Genomic DNA, 20124 nt, shown 5'->3' with positions numbered 1-20124 from the left:
AAATTTTTTTGATCATATTCAGTGTAATCGACACTATAATCCGACAGAACAACATAAATAAGGTGGTTTTAGAAAAAAACCCGAGCTTCTAACTCCACCTGGAGCGTGTTATTTGTTTTGCAAAAATCCAGCGCTCCCGCTTCATCAGGTCCAATCAGCGCCGGGGGGTGTGAGATCTGACTGTCAATCACAGGTCGTGCACACGCCACAGATCCCCCCTCACTCGCGCACGTTAATATCACATGCACACGCCACGCCTGAAGTTCGCCTGGAGATTGCATGAAGCGTGATGGCGGAGAGAAAATCTACTAACAAGCTTCCAATTCCTCGGTTATTGCTATCTATGGATAGATTAGCCAGGGCAGCCTACCTCCGAGTCCATGGTGTTGATGATGCTGAAGAGACGGACGCGTTCACAGAAAATCAGGTACACACGCACAGTGACGCACTGACGAGCACGACCTCGATGGGAGGGTGCTCGCTGGTAGTGGGGAGGGGCATGAGAGTTGTAAACATTCAAAATTTTGGCTAATCGACCCAATCTGCCAGACTTGCCGACGGCAGCTTTAAGATATTTTTGATGAAATCTGAGAGCTGACTCACTCCTCCAAAGGCTTCTATGTGTTTGAAACTTGCCGGCCCAGAAAGTTAGTAAAGACCATGTTTAAAATAGTCCAAGTGACTACAGTGGCTCAACCATAAGTTTATCAAGCGGCGAGAATACTTTTTGTGCGCAAAAACAAACAAAAATAACGACTTTATTCAACTATTCATTTTCTTCTGTGTGGGTCTCTGACATGAGTTCACGTGTAAACGTGTTAACAGTGCAGCACTTCTGGGTTGTCAGAACGTAGGCTCACTATTGGCCGACGCTGGTCATGTGTGTGATGTAGGGCTGAACGATTAATCGCAATAAAACCGCACGCGATTTGGCAAAGGCTTCGATTATTTTATGCGCAGCTTGTCAGTGGAGTGCGGCTGATTGGTAGTAAATATTGCCCCATTTGAACGCCAGAGGGCGCTCTCATGCAAACACGATAAATATGCCCCGCAGAAGTACAATAATGCGCATCATTCCAGGAAATCCCTATTCCCTATCGCTGTAGCTGAATAAACCAGGGGGTCAATCCAGCGCTCGAATTCCGTACCACCCCCGGGAGCCGCCATTGGCTAACAAGCCTTCACCTGCTGTTAGCATTCCATTGACTCCCATTCATTTTGGCGTCACTTTGACAGCGAATAACTTTACATCTGAGTCGTTTAAAGACTCAATTTGTCCATTGTTTATTTCTAAAGAAACACGGCAATGTATAAAAGGCTCCATTACCTTGTATCTTACATTATGGCCCCGTAGAAACAGTTTTTGTAAAAGTAGGCTAACGATTGCGTCATAACCTCGCGACTCTCTGGAAATTACCGTATAGCCAGGAGGAGAAGCTCGCAGTCATTCGGTGGGACGTGGAGGCATAAAGTCCGATAAAGTCAAGGGAGAAGCCCATAGAGAGTCATAAAGTTGCTCCTGCTCCTAGCTCATGGACAGCTCCTACTCACGCTCTCTGTTTCTGCAAGTTTCGGAAGGGAATGATTCAGATTTCGCTTGGCACAACTACTAGAAGACTTACAACTGTCAGGCAGGCTCCTCACGTCACATCCACGTCGTCAAGCTCAGTTTGAGTCTGCGCAGTACGCTCAGCCATCAGGAAGTGAGTGCTTCTAATTTGCTTCACTTCTCTCCGTTGAAACCTATGGGGTCGCTGTGTCCAGTTTATATACTGTCTATGGAATAAACAGAAGATTGAAACGCTTTGATTAAACATGACTTATAAATACACGACTGCCTTATTCTGTGTAAGAAGGCACATCATCTCACAGAAGGATGCTCAACTGTCGTTATGAAGTGAGTTTGGAGTAAATGCATGTTATTAAATGTTGTCTGTTGTTGGACAAGAGGTTCATAAATGCTTCTCATGTTTTGGAAAGATGTTTGACGCATGTTGTTTTTCAAATGCACGTTATAAGTGACTCAAACTCACAGTGCTTTCAGATGGAGCAGCGTTTACAGAGCCATACATCAATGACAAGCTGCGCATAAAAAATAATCGCAGCCTTTGCGATTTTAAAAGTGTGATTGTAAAGTGTGATTAATCGTTCAGCCCTAGTGTGATGCGTGTGATGCTGGCCAATAGTGAGCATACGTTCTGACGTTGCGCTGCGCTGTTACTCAAAAAGAATCGCTACTTTTCAAAAATGAATCTCTACTTTTTAAAAAAGAATCGCTATTTAAAAAAAAAGAATCGCTACTTTTCTAAAAAAAGAATCGCTACTTTTATGTGCACCACTCACTCCTTCGCCACCTTCCTCTGCCAGTACCATGGCCCGACCAGTGACATACAACGGTGAGGCGGAGGATTGCAGCGGCTTCCTTCTACAATGTTCACTATATTTTGAAATGCAACAACAGCTTTTCTCCACCGAACGGACGCGTATCGCCTTCATGATTTTCTTGCTATCTGGACACGCACTTCATTAGTCCTAATCCATCTGGCACGCCAACAGCCCGGTCACGACTTCATTGGCATCCTTCTGATTCCTTCATCAGTCACTTCAAGGAAGTATTCGTTCAAACCGCATCAGAATTATTCGTCCATGATAGGTTGTTCATCCTCCACCAAGGTAATACTTCTATAAATGCTTATGCTCTGCAGTTCCGCACGTTGGTGGCATCTAGCGGCTGGAATGAGACGGCCCTGTTGACAGGGTCTGAACCCGGAAGTGCGCCACCAGATGGTAATTTATGACGACACTGTCCGTTTGGAGAGTTTCATTCAGAAAGCTGTGCGTATCTCTCAAGGTCTTTCAGCCCACTCATTGGATCAACCCGCTTCGCATCCTCCGCCCATCTCTCCATCTGTTGACCTTCCAGCACCAGAACCCATGCAGGTAGACACTTACCATCTGTCCAACGCTGAGCGTCAAAGAAGCCACCACCCAATACCTCTCCACCCGCGACATCCATCTTCGCCTGCCCTGCCATAAGCTGAGACCCCGCTACACCTCACTACCGTATTTCACCTTCATTTCATGTCTCCCTTCTGAAACCCTTCACTGAACCTCTGTCCTCTTCCTCTACAGAACCTACCACAGACGAAGTACCTCCTCCTCCAGATGTCGCTAATGAGGACCTAGTGTACCGAGTCCATACCATCCTAGACTCACGGCGACGGGGCGGCCACCTTGAGAACCTGATCGACTGGGAGGGATATGGTCCAGGAGAACGATCATGGGTGTCTTGGGATGACATCCTGGACCCATTGCTACTCACCCAGTTACACGAAGATCACCCTGACCGTCCAGCCCCCAGAGGTCGAGGCCGACCCCGTCACAGAGTCCGTCAGCCGTCAGGAGCCGGCCATGGAGGAGGGGGTACTGTCACAGAGTCAGCCACACTATCACAGCCCCAATCATAACTCAATCACCAGAACCCGCCCACTCATTCACAATCACCAGAGTACTGACTCGCTGCACCTGCACTCCCTCATCAACACACCCTTTATATGCCCCGTTCACCTTTCACTCCTTGTCTGGTCTCGTTGCAGTATACACTGCTTTATGTCAGACTCCTTACCAACCTACTCACCTGAGATCGTCTCGTCTGTATCCAGTCTCCTGTCCGTCTTCTGTCCGTCATCCTGATCCAGATCGCCTGTCTTCGTGTTCACTCATCACCTGCACAGTGAATCCACTTCAGTCATTGCCAGCTAAGTCACCATCATCATTCTACAAGTCTCCATCCTCTCACTATCATCTGGTTCCTGTATTCCACCACCACTCTGCTTTTAATAATCACTGTGTGCACCTGTGTTTGTGACAACTTAAAGTGTACCTAAAATATACTGCAATAGTTTCACTTTAGTTGGACCTCAGCACTATTTCTGTATAACTAAAGTACATTAAGTACAAAGTTAGTTGTTCCAATTGAGCAGACTTTAAGAATACGATTTTAGTACACTAAAAGTACAATTGTAGGGTATTAATATTAAGTACATAAATATGTTAATGTATTAGTAGTATACTTAAATAAAGATGAAAAACCGCACTCTCTAATTATATCTCATATATTTATTTATACTTAAATAAAGATGAAAAACCGCACTCTCTAATTATATCTCATATATTTATTTATACCATGTTCATGGACATGGTATAAATAAATATATGAGATATAATTAGAGAGTGCGGTTTTTCATCTTTATTTGATCACTTCTTTATAACTCGCACCCATAAATGGTTTGGGAGTTGAGCGCGCCTGTTCTCAGTATTAGTAGTAGCATAAAATAAATGTATTTCAAATAAATTTTGGTATATTTATTTTCCACTAGGGTATATTGGATCCGTGCATTACTGTAGTTCTTAAAGTCAAAGCAGCCTAATATAAGAATCAGTAGATTGTACGTTTTATTCACACAGTGAAGAATATGCAGTTTTATTTTTTCATTTGACTATTCAATTTCATACTTGAATGCTGCTTTTAGGCATACCTACTTTAAAGCAGTTTATTTTATTTGTACCTTTCTTTTATTGTATTTGTCCTATATGTTTTTATTGTTTGCTTTTTGCGTGCTGACGTTACCATTGCCTTCTGCAATAAAAAAGGAAAACAATTCAAAATGTTTTTTTAGTTTTTTTTTTACAAAGGTGAATGTGTGATATAGTGCAAGATTATGGATGTAGTATTGCAACAAAATAAAATAAAAAATTGTGTAAATGCTAAAAAACTTACAGTTATGCTCATTTAACAGTATTTGTAGCAATGTCGTTTTACAAAACAATAATAATTAATAACAGTCATAATCCATAGAAACAAATATCTTGGTTAGTGAGGCACATAAGTCAAATAGGGCCATAGGGTCAGCCATCAAACAGTGAACTGGACTAGATCCAAAAAGTAACAGTATGAACACAAAGGGGTCTGAGACCACATTCCTAGGTGGACCAAATAAGGATCAGTTCTCTTACGAGAGGTCTCTCGTACTGCGTAAGTATCTTACGCTAGGGGAAAATCCCTTTTCCGCGAGATATTGAAGCCAAAAAATTATCCTTAATTTTGTATTATTGTAAAACGCGTTGCGGCAGCATACAGACATAGGCAAGACGGCTCGTGTGCCTATTGGCTGTTCTGCGGCAACTGCAGCAGCCTATCGAGCGAGGCCTAGCGTGACGTCAGACCCAATGAGGGTGCTTCGCGCCCACTGCGTCACGTCCCGCCGAAACGGGCGTGGCTTAGGCCTATAAATCCAGCTCGCAGGCAGCTGATATCTGATTTTTCATCTCTTCAGCGAAGCACACGCATCGCTGGATCCGGAGAGAAGCCGCGTCGTCTGAGGAAGCTTTTGCAGCGGGACGAGTCGTCACTGAAGTCGCTGGCCGCGCCGCCTTATATCGCCTTCCTGCTGCGCTATCCGGCGCCTATATCCTTTAGACTCTCTGCTATGTGTGTGTTCGCCGCCGCGACACACACTGTCTAAAAGAGCTTGCGTCTTTTTAAAGATGCCTTCCTGCGGCTCGTGCAGAGCCACACTCAGCGACGGGGACCGCCGCGTTATCTGCGTTTCCTGCCTGGGTGAGGATCATGCAGCTCTCGCGCTCGCTGACGGCGGCTGCCATCATTGCGAGCTACTGCCTATGGCGACTCTGAGGACTCGCCTGGCATATTTCGCTGAGACTGCACCTCCGCCCGCTGTAGTGCCGCGCCGTAAAAAGCGCCGTGCTCAGCGGGTCCCGGAACCTTCCCCCACCCGTCAAAGCTCGCCGGTTCGCCCGCAGCTTCACTGGCTTCGTCAGTGTCTCTTCCTGACGGACAGCGGCCGCCGTCTGCCGCCGCTTCCGTCGATGACGCTGATGAAAAAGCCGCGTTGGGGGAGGATGATTCCTGCTCTCTCCTGGCATCTGGCAGTGAGGATTGGGCGAGCTCTGTGGATCTCGCGCCCTCTGTCCGTGCATCGTCAGGCAAAAGAGCTAGCATCGAGTCAGAGCTGATGCGCGTACTCGCACAGGCCGCGGAGAGCCTCGGCCTTGAGTGGTCTACGCCTGAACAGCCTGCTCACAACCGGCTGGATGGATATTTTCTTCCTGGGGAGCGCGCTTCGCCTGCGTCCAGACCAGCACCCTTTCTTCCTGAGTTACACGAAGAAGTGGCTAAGTCTTGGAACGCCCCCTTCTCAGCTAGAATGCGCTCTTCTGTTTCGCTAGCATTCTCCGCTGTTGACGATGCTAAAAACAGAGGTTACTATTCGCTGCCGCCAGTCGAAGAAGCGATAGCAGCCCACCTATGCCCGCCCTCCGCTGGACGGCGCGCTAAGCTGGCTCTGCCTTCAAAAGCTTGCCGCATGACGTCAGGCTGCGTCAGCGCTGCATACTATGGCCACACTGTAAATTTTCCAGGCCGATCTCCTCCGAAAGCTGGACGAGAAAGGACCAGATGCAATTTGTGTGCCAGACTTGAGAAGTGCTACGGACCTCGTTCTCCGCGCTACTAAGTCTGCTGCACAGGCCATAGGACGGAGCATGGCCTCTCTCACTGTGACTGAGAGACACCTATGGCTAACGCTCTCTGAGATGTCTGAGTCTGAGCGCGCCGCGTTCCTCGACGCTCCGCTTTCTCCCGCTGGCCTCTTCGGAACTTCCGTCAAAGATTTCGCGGAAAGATTCGCCGAGGTACAGAAAGCGTCACAGGCTATGAAGCACTTCCTGCCGAAGCGCTCCAGTTCTGCAGCAGGCCGTGCGAAACTGTCTGCTCAGAGCTCACAGCCTCAGCCTCCGCCCACCGCCGCCACTTCGCAGCGCCGACAGGCCCGAAGCGCGAGACCGCGCTCTCGCTCATCTGGCCGCTGCCCCGCCCCGCGTGGGCCGCGGCCCAGGATTGCGGTAAAGCCCGAGGCCCCGAAGTCGTCCTAGCACGCCTAGGGAAACGACGGTGTCCAAGTCCCGCTGCGGCCGGACTTCCACCAAAACTCATCGCTCGTTCAGTTCCAAGAAATGTGACTGTTCCAGTGTATTTTGCAGTCAACAAGCCGGTTCCACTGCCCGCTTGCCTGCACACAAATGCCGTTTTCACGGCTACCCAGATAAATCCCACAAAGAGTGTATTTTCTGGTGTCCCGGCCACGGCCGATGGTGTTATGAGTGTAGACAAAATGCCCACTGCCCAGTGACCATTCCTACACACAAGCACAGCCCGTCACACAGGGCTTGCGCACATAAAATCGACCCAGTTCGATTGCGCATTAAATGTAGCAGATGTGCCCACTGCCCAGTGCCCACAATCACTACGTCCTGCATGTCTCGAGGTTTCTGTAAAAACGAAACCAACGTGCATTCGCTCTGCTCAGGCGGACAATGCTCTCGGTGTGGTAAATGTGCCCGCTATCCCGCGCGCACATCCACACATAGACATGACAAGTCCTACAGGACTCGCCTAGCCCTCCCCCTCTCGGTTAACCACCGCAGAGGAGCCGAGCGCGGGCAATCTGCCCGCTGTTATCAGCGCGCCCTCTGCCTCGAATGTCATAAGCGCGACGCTTGTGTTACAGCACACCGAAGCCCCTCTGTCGCTGAGCGACCAGAGCGCGCTTCACATTCAACCCCTAGCCATTCATGCAGATGCATGGGTGAGGCTACCTGGGGTTTCGAAGTGTGTGCTAGACATTATAAAAAGAGGCTATTCGCTACAGTTTCGCCGACGCCCTCACCGCTATGCGACGCGCGTCGAGACCACGGTAAAAACAGAAGTAGCACACCTATTTCGAGCCAAAATTTTGAAACTATTGAGCAAAGGGGCCATAGAGCCGTTATCTCAAGCTTAGAGCGAAGGAGGGCTATACAGCAGATACTTCCTGGTACCGAAAAAAGACGGGGGTCTCAGACCCATACTAGATCTAAGGCAACTGAACAGAGTGCTTGCAAAGCGACAGTTCAGAATGCTCACGACCAGAAAAATCCTCGCGCAGATTCGCCGAGGAGATTGGTTTGTGTCAATAGATCTGAAAGACGCGTATTTTCAAATACAGATAGCGTCACGTCACAGGCGATATTTGAGATTCGCCTTCGAGGGCCAGGCATATCAGTACACAGTCCTACCGTCCGGCTTGTCCCTAGCACCCCGTACATTTACGATGTGCATGGACGCAGCGCTCGCACCCCTCAGGCTACAGGGCATGCGAGTACTGAACTACTTGGACGATTGGCTGATTCTAGCTCAATCTCACTCGGTGCTCATAGAGCACAGGACCATTTTACTCGATCACCTCGAGAATCTGGGTCTCAGAGTCAATTGGGCGAAGAGTTCTCTGTCCCCCAGACAGATAATATCTTTTCTGGGCACAGAACTGGACTCGCTGTCTATGATAGCGCGACTGTCACCACAGCGCGTACTAGACATTCAGCGCGCAGCGAGCTCTTTCCGCTGCGGCGCATCTGTCCCACTCAAGAAATTTCAGAGGATGCTAGGTCTCATGGCCTCAGCATCATCAGTACTTCAGCTGGGCTTGCTTCGCATGCGCCCGCTACAGTTCTGGCTGAAAGCGCGAGTGCCGCGCCGAGCGTGGGCTTCCGGTCTGCTTCGTCTCAAGGTCAATCAGAAATGCATCGCAGCTCTGAAACCTTGGAAAGCAAACGACTGGTACCAATCAGGTGTAAGCATGGGGACTTCCTCGAGTGTGAAGGTAGTGTCTACGGACGCATCCACCTCGGGATGGGGAGCGCTGCTCGAGGGCAGACCGTTCTTCGGCCAATGTTCAGAACGGGAGAAGCTTCTACACATAAACTGCCTCGAAATGCTGGCAGTAGATAACGCGCTGACGCTTTTTGTCCCCAAATACGAGGACAGCACGTCCTGGTCCGCTCGGACAACATGTCAGTGGTGTCCTACATAAATCGCCAGGGCGGCCTCAGGTCCCGAAACCTGCACAGGCTGACAGAACACCTCCTGGTGTGGGCTCAGCGCAACCTGCTCTCGCTGAGAGCAGCGCATGTGCCAGGGCTCCTAAACGTAGGACCGGACAGACTGTCCAGGAACAATGTTCCGACAGGTGAGTGGTCTCTACACCCACAGACAGTCCAGCTGCTGTGGAAGAAATTCGGCAGAGCGGAAGTAGACCTGTTCGCGTCTCAAGAAAACGCTCACTGTCTGGAATTTTTCTCCAAGAGCAGGGACGCGCTGGCTCATGTATGGCCCCGCCGCCCGCTCTATGCCTTTCCTCCCGTCTCTCTCCTGCCTCAGGTGATAGAACGGATCAGGGAAGAAGGATGCTCAGTGCTACTCGTAGCGCCGTTCTGGAAAAACCAACCCTGGTTCCCAGTTCTGATGCAGCTAGCGAGCACTGCCCCATGGTCAGTGCCAGTGAGGAGGGACCTCCTCTCTCATGCCAAGGGCTCGATTTGGCATCCGCGCCAAGAGCTGTGGTCCCTTCATGTTTGGGCCATCAACGGGTACCCGCTGACCTCCCAAGCGGAGTGTTAACCCCCTGAGGTCTACGGTATCGCCGGCGATACCAGCTCGCTTTTTTTTTATCAATGTAAAAGAAACTCATAAATACTCTGTTGACTTTGATTTTGCATAGGAGTTTCATACATCAATCGATTCTGTTAAATGTGTATTATTTTTGTGTATACTCACAATAAAAACAAAGTGTTGTGCTTTTTGCCAAATAAAGAAAAATAAACACGAAGCGAGTTCTGCCTTCTCTCTGCCAGTGAAGTCCATTCTGAAACGCGTCCGAAAATGAACAATAACTGAGCGAATACTCAGTCAAACAGGCATACAGACACACAGGCATGAAGCTTGAATTCTCTTCTTTTAAATGAAGTAATTTATATAAAAAACAAATATTCTTATCTTGTGAAATCTGTATTAAAAGAGAGCGATTCCAGTCGAGCTCATCTCATCTCATTACGTTATAATCGGCCACGCCCACGGAGAGCGCGCGCTATTCAAACGCAAATGACTGAGATGATCCCATACAAACTGTGAACGCCCACATATCAGCTCGAGAAAACACATCAAGTTTATTCAGATAAGTGTAGTTGTCTACACTGTCTCGCAGCGCTGTGAGGAATAATAATAATGGAAAACTTACCTCAGAAGTGCTGGTATTTCGAGGAGCAACGGATGGAATAATGTAGTAAGTTTTTTTTTTCATTCTCAAGTAAATCGCGTTTCTGTGTGAATGAATGAACGCAGAGATGCGCTGTTTACCACAACTCGCAAAAAGACGGTTTAAATTTGAATTGCGTTTCTGTGTGTGAATAAATGATCTGCTTTTAGCAAACTATTTTGCTATACTGAGTAAAATCGATTGAAATATGTTGAAATAAAATGTATTTGTATAAGCAACGTATTAAACTGCAAATTAACATTTATATTCCTTATAATAAAAACGAAAGACCTTTGTTACAGACATATGAAAGACAACATTTCGTTGATTAGTTTTGGATAGATTACACATTTTTACTGTAAAATATCTGCCACCTCAAATAAGCTTTTGTTTGCCAATTTTTGCTAATATGTTAAATATAGTATGTTTTGTCAATGTAGGCTATATTCGAAGTTTGAAATATGTATGATAAAATGTATACTTTAGTTTTTACAAAGAAAGATTACACTTCAATTGTTGTTGTAATTGTAACCTTTTTAATAAAAAAATATATATTTACAAGGTAGATGTAAACAAATTTTAAAAGGTAAATATAAGCATTTTCTTTAAATAATTTTTATTGTGTTTTATTATTGACAAATTTGGGGAGAGGATACATATTCCAAAACTGAAAATACAGTATGAGAATTAACTGCACAATTAATAGACATGTTGTGAATGGCTCATTAAGTATGCGGGCCCCATTGTCTCCTGAGGTGTGAACCACTACATATGCATGATGCTGTTGAATGGTTGACGCCCCTTGCGCATATTGCCTTTACAAACAAAAAGGGTTTTACAAGATTTAAATCAATGTATTGTGTTATGTGAATGATAAGGGCAGGATGATTTTCACATCATTTTGAAGAAAAAACTCTAGGCAAAGACATCAATTAGTCAAAAGTCTTATTGACACGTATTTAGTATGTGTTTTGTGGCCTTATTTCAGAAACTTTAGTTTTTAGTTTTTTCAATAACCATGCATAAACATTATTCTCTCAAAAATACAAACATGTACATGCATGTTGCTCACATATTATGGTAGCCCTGTTTGTGCTAAATAGAGTGTAATTATACCTTTGCCATTAATATCTTTATAAGCAACTGAAAAAAGCACAAATGTCAGGGCATGTCAGAACATCTCAAGGACCCCAAAAACCCCTCAGACCTCAGAGGGTTAAACACGATCACACAGGCTAGAGCTCCGTCTACGCGACGTCTCTATTCCTCGAAATGGTCAGTGTTCTCCAGCTGGTGCACAGCTCGTGGCGTGTCGCCCCCAGACTGTGGGGTGACGGAGGTTCTCTCCTTCCTACAAGAGCTGTTGGGCAAGGGCAGGTCCCCTTCCACGCTCAAAGTTTATGTGGCGGCCATAGCAGCGTTCTCAAGAACAACGCTTGGTCAGTCAATAGGAAGGAACGATTTAGTCATCCGCTTCCTTAGAGGAGCTAAGAGACTGAATCCTCCCAGACCTCCCTCAGTCCCCGTATGGGACCTTTCTGCGGTACTGGAGGCCATGAAAGGTGACCCATTCGAGCCTTTACAGACGATTGATCTTAAAGACCTGTCTTTCAAGACAGTGTTTCTTCTGGCTCTCGCTTCAGTGAAGCGCATAGGGGACTTACACGCGCTCTCAGTAAGCGCGACGTGCATGGAGTTTGGGCCTAATGACTCAAGAGTTATACTCAAACCTAAGCACGGTTATGTTCCAAAATCCCTCAACACACCATTTAGGGCGCAGGTCATTTCCCTGTCAGCCCTACCGGTCTCTGACGAGGAAGGAGACGCGAGCTTCCTTTGCCCAGTCAGGGCATTAAGAGCTTATGTGTCTCGCTCATCTGTCTTCAGACAGACGGAGCAGCTCTTCGTTTCGTTCAGCGGACGTTCCAAGGGACTAGCCGCGTCGAAACAGAGCCTATACAGATTGATAGTTGACGCCATTGCGCTGGCGTACACTTCCAAGGGTATGCAGTGCCCGTTGGGTGTCAGAGCGCACTCCACGAGAAGCATGGCTTCATCATGGGCCTGGTCAAGTGGGATTGCCTTGCAAGATATATGTATGGCGGCAGGCTGGGCCTCCCCGTCTACAAATGTGACGCAGTGGGCGCGAAGCACCCTCATTGGGTCTGACGTCACGCTAGGCCTCGCTCGATAGGCTGCTGCAGTTGCCGCAGAACAGCCAATAGGCACACGAGCCCTCGTCTTGCCTATGTCTGTATGCTGCCGCAACGCGTTTTACAATAATACAAAATTAAGGATAATTTTTTGGCTTCAATATCTCGCGGAAAAGGGATTTTCCCCTAGCGTAAGATACTTACGCAGTACTCTTTCCCTCTTCTAGAGAGAACCGAGGTTACGTTAGTAACCGAGTACGTTTTAACTGTTTAACTGTAAAGTACATTTAACTGTACTTTAGCTCTTTCCATTTTAAAAACATGTTATTCTAGCGTCATGCATCCTTTTTTATCAACACTTGAATATGGTTGAAGTTGCATTTTAAAAAAAACAACAACAAAAAAACATTTTATCCAAAAAGCTTTTCTTTTTTTTTTTTTGTCTATGACTACCCGGATTGGATTCAGAACAATGATCAAAACAAGCTTCACAGTCGTTTCCTTTTCTGGGTTCGACATTTCATTCGGTAACGTTAGGCCATTTTGAACTTATATAAAAAAAAACACACTCAGAATTAGGAACATAATTGTTTTCTTTATAAATCAACATTTTCAAACAATGTAAGTCAGTATGTAAAACTAATTCTAATTTAATAGGCTTTACAATTAAATGTGTAAACACAACTACATGCCAAGTAAACTTAAAATACTTAATTATACTTTTAATATCTCGATCAAAAGATTGAGTACAAGTATAGGCCAAATATACTTAGACCATTCTGTCAGTACAAGTCAAGTATTTAAGTGCAATTTTAAGTATATTTCTGAGAAGTAGCTACATAAAAAGGCTGAAAGTGTACTTTCTTATTTTTAGTTTAAAAGAAGTATACTAATAGCACACTTGAATAAACTTTTTTCGTAATGGCATTGTTGCAGAATTAAGATCTGACAAAGTCTTTATGCAAGATTTTGTAGTTTTGGAAGATTATTATTTTAGTCTCATATCTAATTTACTGCTGCAGTTTGACAGGGCATTTTATTCTGCACTGTAAAAACAATATGTGTAATTTCTACAGAAAAATGGCACAGTAAAAGCCTGTAGTGCATGAGACATTTTATTTAAATATTTTGTACTTATTGTCATCAGTAATGTACATTATTCTAATGTACAATGTTTATTGCATTATTTTAGCGCAATGCGTGTTACGCTGATGTTGTGTATGACTGTGCACCATCTACGTACAAGTAAGCCTATTGGTCATGTTTTATGAACAGGCCACTTACAGTGAACTCTGATTGATCATGTGGCTTTCTATCGTACCACCTGTATAACAATTGTGTTTATCAGAATATTTTAGGGTAAACAAGCAGATTTAAGTAGTTCAATCAGTATCTAAGCCGTATTGTTTAAATTTAACAGGATATTTTTTACATGTCTATGAAAAATAACGTTTGGTGCAGATGGACACTTCTATGGTAATAATATGAAACATTAAAATAAGTGGAATAAGCGTGGAAACCTTAGTGCTCAAAAATCAACTTGAGCGACCCTTTGTGTTTTGCTCAACAGTAGCAGCTCAGTGACCCTTTAAACGATGTTGCAGATTGCCGTAAGATCATCACACTTCACTGTTCTGAGAGCCCACAGGGAAAAAGCAATCATTCGCTGGACGGAGGGGGCCAGCCGGCTTCATCTGACCACCGATGAAAATATGTTTACTACACATTTCTGCACCAAATGTAACAGCTTGGCCTGAGCATCATTATATACCCTGTATTGATTTCCAATACGCAGCACATGTGACTGTTGCCTCTGGGGCCTTGGTCACCAAGTGAATTGGGAGCTTGCAGTCCTTTGTCACTGAATCAGATTATTGATGAGAGAAGTGGGCCTTCTGGCTATAGTGTTTCATGTAACCTTTACCTAACCCTCCTCTGCTTGTCCAACACCAGTTCGGCCGTCTGTGGAAAACTGCCAGTCCTAGCGGGCGTCCACTATTTCTGTGAACCCTGTAGAAACTAAGCAGAGCTAATGCTATTGGTAAGAGGTCACAGTGTGAATATACATGACTCTGTGGTTGCCGTTAGGTTTGCTGCAGGGCTCGACCTGCCATGTTTACCTGATATAGCGTTTCCTTAATTATTCAAACAGCGCTGTGCATCTCATTTAGCTTGAACTAAGGTGAACTGTTCAATACGGTGAACCCGCTGACCCCTCTGTAATCACTACAATCTGTTTGCCTCTGTTGATTAAAGCCTTTTACAACATTCTCAGAAAGCCTGTATGGACCCAGAGGATGGGGAAGGGTAATAACAACTCAAACAGGACCATAAACAGGACCATTTTCAAGCCCGAGTCTTTGTGTTACTCCATTTTGTCGATATTAATTTCATATTAATAAAGAATGCTTTTTACCCTCTTTAAATAGTTTATATCTTTGACTGTGACCTTGAATCTGACTTCCTTTTGTAATATAACTTTGTTCTCCCTGTATTCCTATTTGGATCAATTTGCCCATGATTGTAATTCAAAACCACAGGTGAACTGTTTTCGATTTCATTTGTTTAGTAGGCCTACAAGTCTTGTTATTAGTGAATGAGCTTTGTGAAAGCATTCCAAATGTGTATAAAGGATATTTTCTGCTCTTACATGAACAAAATTGTGCAGTTAGTCCACGCAAAAATGAACACATAAAGAACACAAAAGAATATTTTTTTTAACAAAACTATACTTAGCACGATTTTCAATGAAAGGAATGAACATGAAGCTGTTAGGGATAAGTAGTGTTCACTGGATTGTATTAGTTTAACAATGCCATTATTCAGCTGATGAAACATCTTTCCAAAAAATCTTTCAGAAGACAAAAACTCTATAAAACATTTTTTTTAAATGGTGAGAGGTGAAAATTACATGTAATCTAGTAACTGAATAAAGCGCATGCCATTGAAAAAATGATAATACAGTACTTGAACCAATCTATGGATGAAAGAAAGTCTTGAAGGTGAACAACATGAGGGTGGGTGTTATTTTATTATAATTTATATTGTATTTATTTTTTCATTACAGTTATAGTCATTTGTATGTGATTTTGTAATTTTTCATTTTTATTTCTTAGTAATTTTAGTAATTCAACTTATTAATTTCAGTTACACGCAAAAAATTATATATGATCAATAAGTTATGACAAAATATGTTTTTACATTGCTTTAACTCATCAAAATAAGTGACTTAATTTTCAACTTATTTTTATAAGTTATTAGATTCAACTAATTTTTTTTAAGTCAGTTTAATGTAGCCTACTTTAAGTTAAAATTACTTAAAGGCAACATTTCCAATGTTTTAGTTTTAGTTAACAATAACAATAACTGATGACATTTTGAATTTTTTTTGTCAACTATTCCTTAAACTTCAACTTGAATGTTTTTACTGTTTGGAAACTTGACAAGGATACTAAACAATTTGTGATTACTTTTCACTTCTGAATCAAATTATATCAAGTCTGCAAATTACTTATGTTAAAGATCTCATTAGAATGCTCAATAAAAGCTAAATTGTTCCCTTTAAAGATTAAGTTAAATTCTGTGCCGTCATTCTTCTATGGCCCATACTGAATAGGTTTTATCAATGCTGGTTAAAATTAATCAGTTCTTTATTCCAATTAGATGCTCCAGCGTCTTTTTGTTCTCTTACTCTTTGTTGTCTTTGGGCCTGTGGTGTAGTATTGTTGTGCTGCTTTATTGTTTGACCTGTGTGACCTCCAAGAAAATAACCCAACAACAGAGGTCTATCACCAGTCCAGCACTGTGCTGATTTCGAGAAAGAGGAAAAAATGCACAGATGTTTATGGTCAACTTATTCTGATATGGACAGTCCCCTCTATTGTAAGAAAACATCAGTTGATGTGAAAAAAGAAAGTGCCATTATCAGGTGAATAACCAGTTATTACACTCACAGTCTTGTTGAGCCGAGTGGCCTTTGGGAGTGACGGTTTGTGATTTCAGACGTGTCTGTTGAAATGTCAGGGCACTTCACATTTCCGCCCCGCTTCCTTTAGCAGGCCACCACCTCATCTTGCAGACAGGACAGTAGTGTTCAGATTTCCTCCGCTGGCCTGCCATGCACTGCTCTGCTATAATGGGCTGTGTCCACTGGGCTCCTGACCCTGCTTGATGGATGAGGTTTAACATACAGTAGAAGACAACAGATGAGGGATTTTTTTTTTCATGCACAAGACAAATCGCCTACCTTAAGCTAATTGAGATAATATTTCTATATCCTCAGACAAATGAAGAGAAAGGCAGTGCTTGTATAGTTTGTTGTGCTCACTTACAAATGAAAGTAATTCTTGAGCTGTAATTGTTATATAGTCTAATGAAACGCTGCCGCACTTCCAGAAATCAATTCAATGTTCCAAGAATGAAAAGTCAGGTTTTAATCTAAAAGCTGTAGCTCAAACAGTATGGCACTATTGCAACACTACATCAATGGCATTTACAATAATGTTCAAAAGTTTGGGGTCAATTCAATTACATTTTTTTGAAGGAAATTAACACTAATATTCAGCAAGGATTGATTAATTTGATCAAAAGTGAGAGTATACTTTTACACTGTTACAAACAATTTATATTTCCAATAAATGCTGTTGTTTTAAACTTTCTATTCATCAAATAATCCTTAAAATGTACCAGTTTCACAAAAACTGATGCAGCACAACTGTTTTCAACATTGATAAATGTTTCTTGAGCTCCAAATCAGCCTATTAGAGTGATTTCTGAAGGATCATGTGACACTGAAGACTGGAGTAATGATGCTGAAATGGCTGCTCAAATAGTCAACAGATATTTATTAATATTTTCACATATAGGCCTATATATATATATATATATATATATATATATATATATATATATATATATATATATATACATATATATAAAATATATTTTACAATATGATTGTTTTACTGTATTTTTGATCAAAAGAATCCTTCTTTTGTCCATACAATGGAAGTCATGTTAACTAAAAAATGTTTTGTGTTCTGTAAAACGAAGAAAGATACAGGTTTGGAACAACATAAAATAATTTTCGGTAGCACATTACAATAAAGTTTCATTAGTTAACATTAGTTAACATGAACTAATAATGAACTGCACTTCTAGCATTTATTAATATTTTTTATGTAAATTTCAACATTACTTAAACATTATTAAATCAAAAGTTGTATTTGTTAACATAGTTAATGCACTGTGAACTAACATGTATAAACAATGAACGACTGTATTTGTATTAACTAACATTAACAAAGATGAATAAATACTGTAACAAATGTTTCATTGTTAGATCATGTTAATTAATACATTAACTAATAACTAATGAAACCTTATTGTAAAGTGGTACCGTTGCTTTGAATAAAAGCATCTACCAAATGCCTAAATGTACACTGTAAAAAATGTATGATAAATAAGTAATGACAACACGTTTTTAAAATTGCTTCAGCTCAAGTTAAGCAATTTTTTTTTAATAAGTTATACAAGATTCAGTTTAATGTAATTTACTGTGAGTTGATATGAATTAAACATCCAAGTTGATGGTACTTAAAAAAATTAAGGCAGCAATTTGTTTTATATAACAAATTGATTTAGTCAAATATAAGTTTTAAAAGTATTTATGTTTTAAAACATCATATTTCAGAAAGGAATCAAGCAATAATATACCAATAATTAAACAATAACACTCACACAAGGTTGAAGACATCTCACCAAAGAGAGTCCTGGATGGATCTCTTTCCAGCTCAAAAATATAAACATTTCAGAACCATTTATCTGTGAAGACCCACACACTGTCATACCATCATGACAGATAATAATTTATATGACTGATGTCTATTAAATATACATTATAAATCCCCAAAGTTAGCTTTTTATGGTATATAAATAAAGTCCAGGTTATGTTAGCCGTGTCTTTGTGGCCTCTGCACAAAATGACAAAATGATGGATTTTAACAATGTGTTCCACAAACACTTTCTTGCACATTTTTTAAAGTTAGGTGAGGCGTGTCTTGTCTCATAATTTACAACATGTAAACACGTCTTTATCTCCATGAGTGCGTGACACTGAGGCAGTTTCCATGGAGACATTCAGCTAAAAAAAACGGTTGTACAAACAAATCTCATTAACCTCTTCACCTCTGCCTACGTCTCTGGAGAATGGTTCTTCACAAACAGGAGCCTGGTTTCTTCATTCTGCCACACAAATTCATTTTAAGCACATTGTAACCTGACAAGGTGTCACAGAGGGCAAGTGCGGAGGGGCAGACGGCGTCACCGCACACACATGAACTGTGCTCAGCGGCATATGATGCCTAATGAACGTGGGCTCACATTAATGACTCCGCGTCTGTCCTTGTTTAAAAAAGGAGGCATATGTACCGAACAAGTTGCCGTCCACTGAAGCAGGTTATTTCAAGTCTTTGAATTAATGTTGGAATAAATGTTTGTAGCTGTTGACATTCTTTTCCTCAGAGCCCGAGACTACATTGTTATTTTACAGCGGGTGTAAGTGAGGCCCTATGGGTATTATGAAAATGGGCCCTACCAGTGAAAATTTTAAATTATCCATAGAACCATAACATAAAAAAAATAGCCACATAACATCGCAGCAATAATACTTCTCAGTGCAATAAATGTATGTGTATGAAATATGACTGAACATATAGGCTTCCAAATTTGTGGGTAAAAGTGTCTGCTAAATGAATAAATGAAATGTTCTTATATAAATGGTGTTAATAAATTCTGAATGTATAAAAAAAACAGCAATTGAGGCATAACTAAATGAAGAAGTGACTATAAGATTGCACAAACAAAAAGTCAGCAGTCAATGAAACGTAGAGCAATGTGAAATAAATTATTTGTGTATACAGTATATAATGTGCATTTAATATTAAAAAGTAGTAAACATTCATTTAAAAATATAAAGCAATAACTATGTATACAGACCTTTTTCAGAGCAGGACTTTGCAAAAAGGTTAAAAATTAATTGCTCTGCATTTTACTCACATATTTTCATAATGTGAGAAATACTGTTTCTTCCAAGCAAATGTGCTTTAAACATTTAAAGGGATAGTTCAACAATTTTTTTAAAATTCTGTTATCATTTACTCATATGGTCCAGGTGTTGTTTTAGCATTATTTGTATGCTGTTTTATTATTTTTAAAATAGCTTTTATTTTCATATATAATTTAAATTTTAGTTAAAATTTTAGTAATTATTGCTTGTTTTTTTATATTTCTATTTCACTTTTTTTAAAATTAATTTTAGTATTTCAACAAACATTTTTATTTCAGTTAAGGCAATATTTCTAATTTTCATTGTAAGTTCATATTTCCATATATAAGAAATATGGAATCTAATATTCATTCCAGCTACATTTCAATTAATGAAAATGATTAATAATAGTTTTATTTAACAATAACAACACTGGTCATTCCAATCCTGTACAAAATTTTTTTTTTCTTCTGCGGAATACAAAAAAATATTTAGAAAAATGTTTCAGACGTTTTTCTCCATATGAGGAAAGTCATGGGGTCCAAAACAACACTGAACTCCATATTGACTTCCATTGCATGGACAATAAAAAAAAATGCATTGTCTTCTATTTAAGAATATGCACACAGTTTCTTAATAAGTAGACCACAGCATGAATAAATTATACAGATTAAGACTTCTTACTATTTTCTGCATTTAATTATGCTGTTGTTGATGTATTTCTTGCTATTTATATCATGATGTGGCAACCGCTTATATCGCCTATAGGACGAGT

The sequence above is a fragment of the Leuciscus leuciscus genome (genome assembly GCF_965113295.1).
Source record: "Leuciscus leuciscus genome assembly, chromosome: 6".
In the NCBI taxonomy this organism is placed as follows: domain Eukaryota; kingdom Metazoa; phylum Chordata; class Actinopteri; order Cypriniformes; family Leuciscidae; genus Leuciscus; species Leuciscus leuciscus.
The sequence above is the reverse complement of the archived record's forward strand: the minus strand, read 5'-3'. Positions refer to the sequence as shown.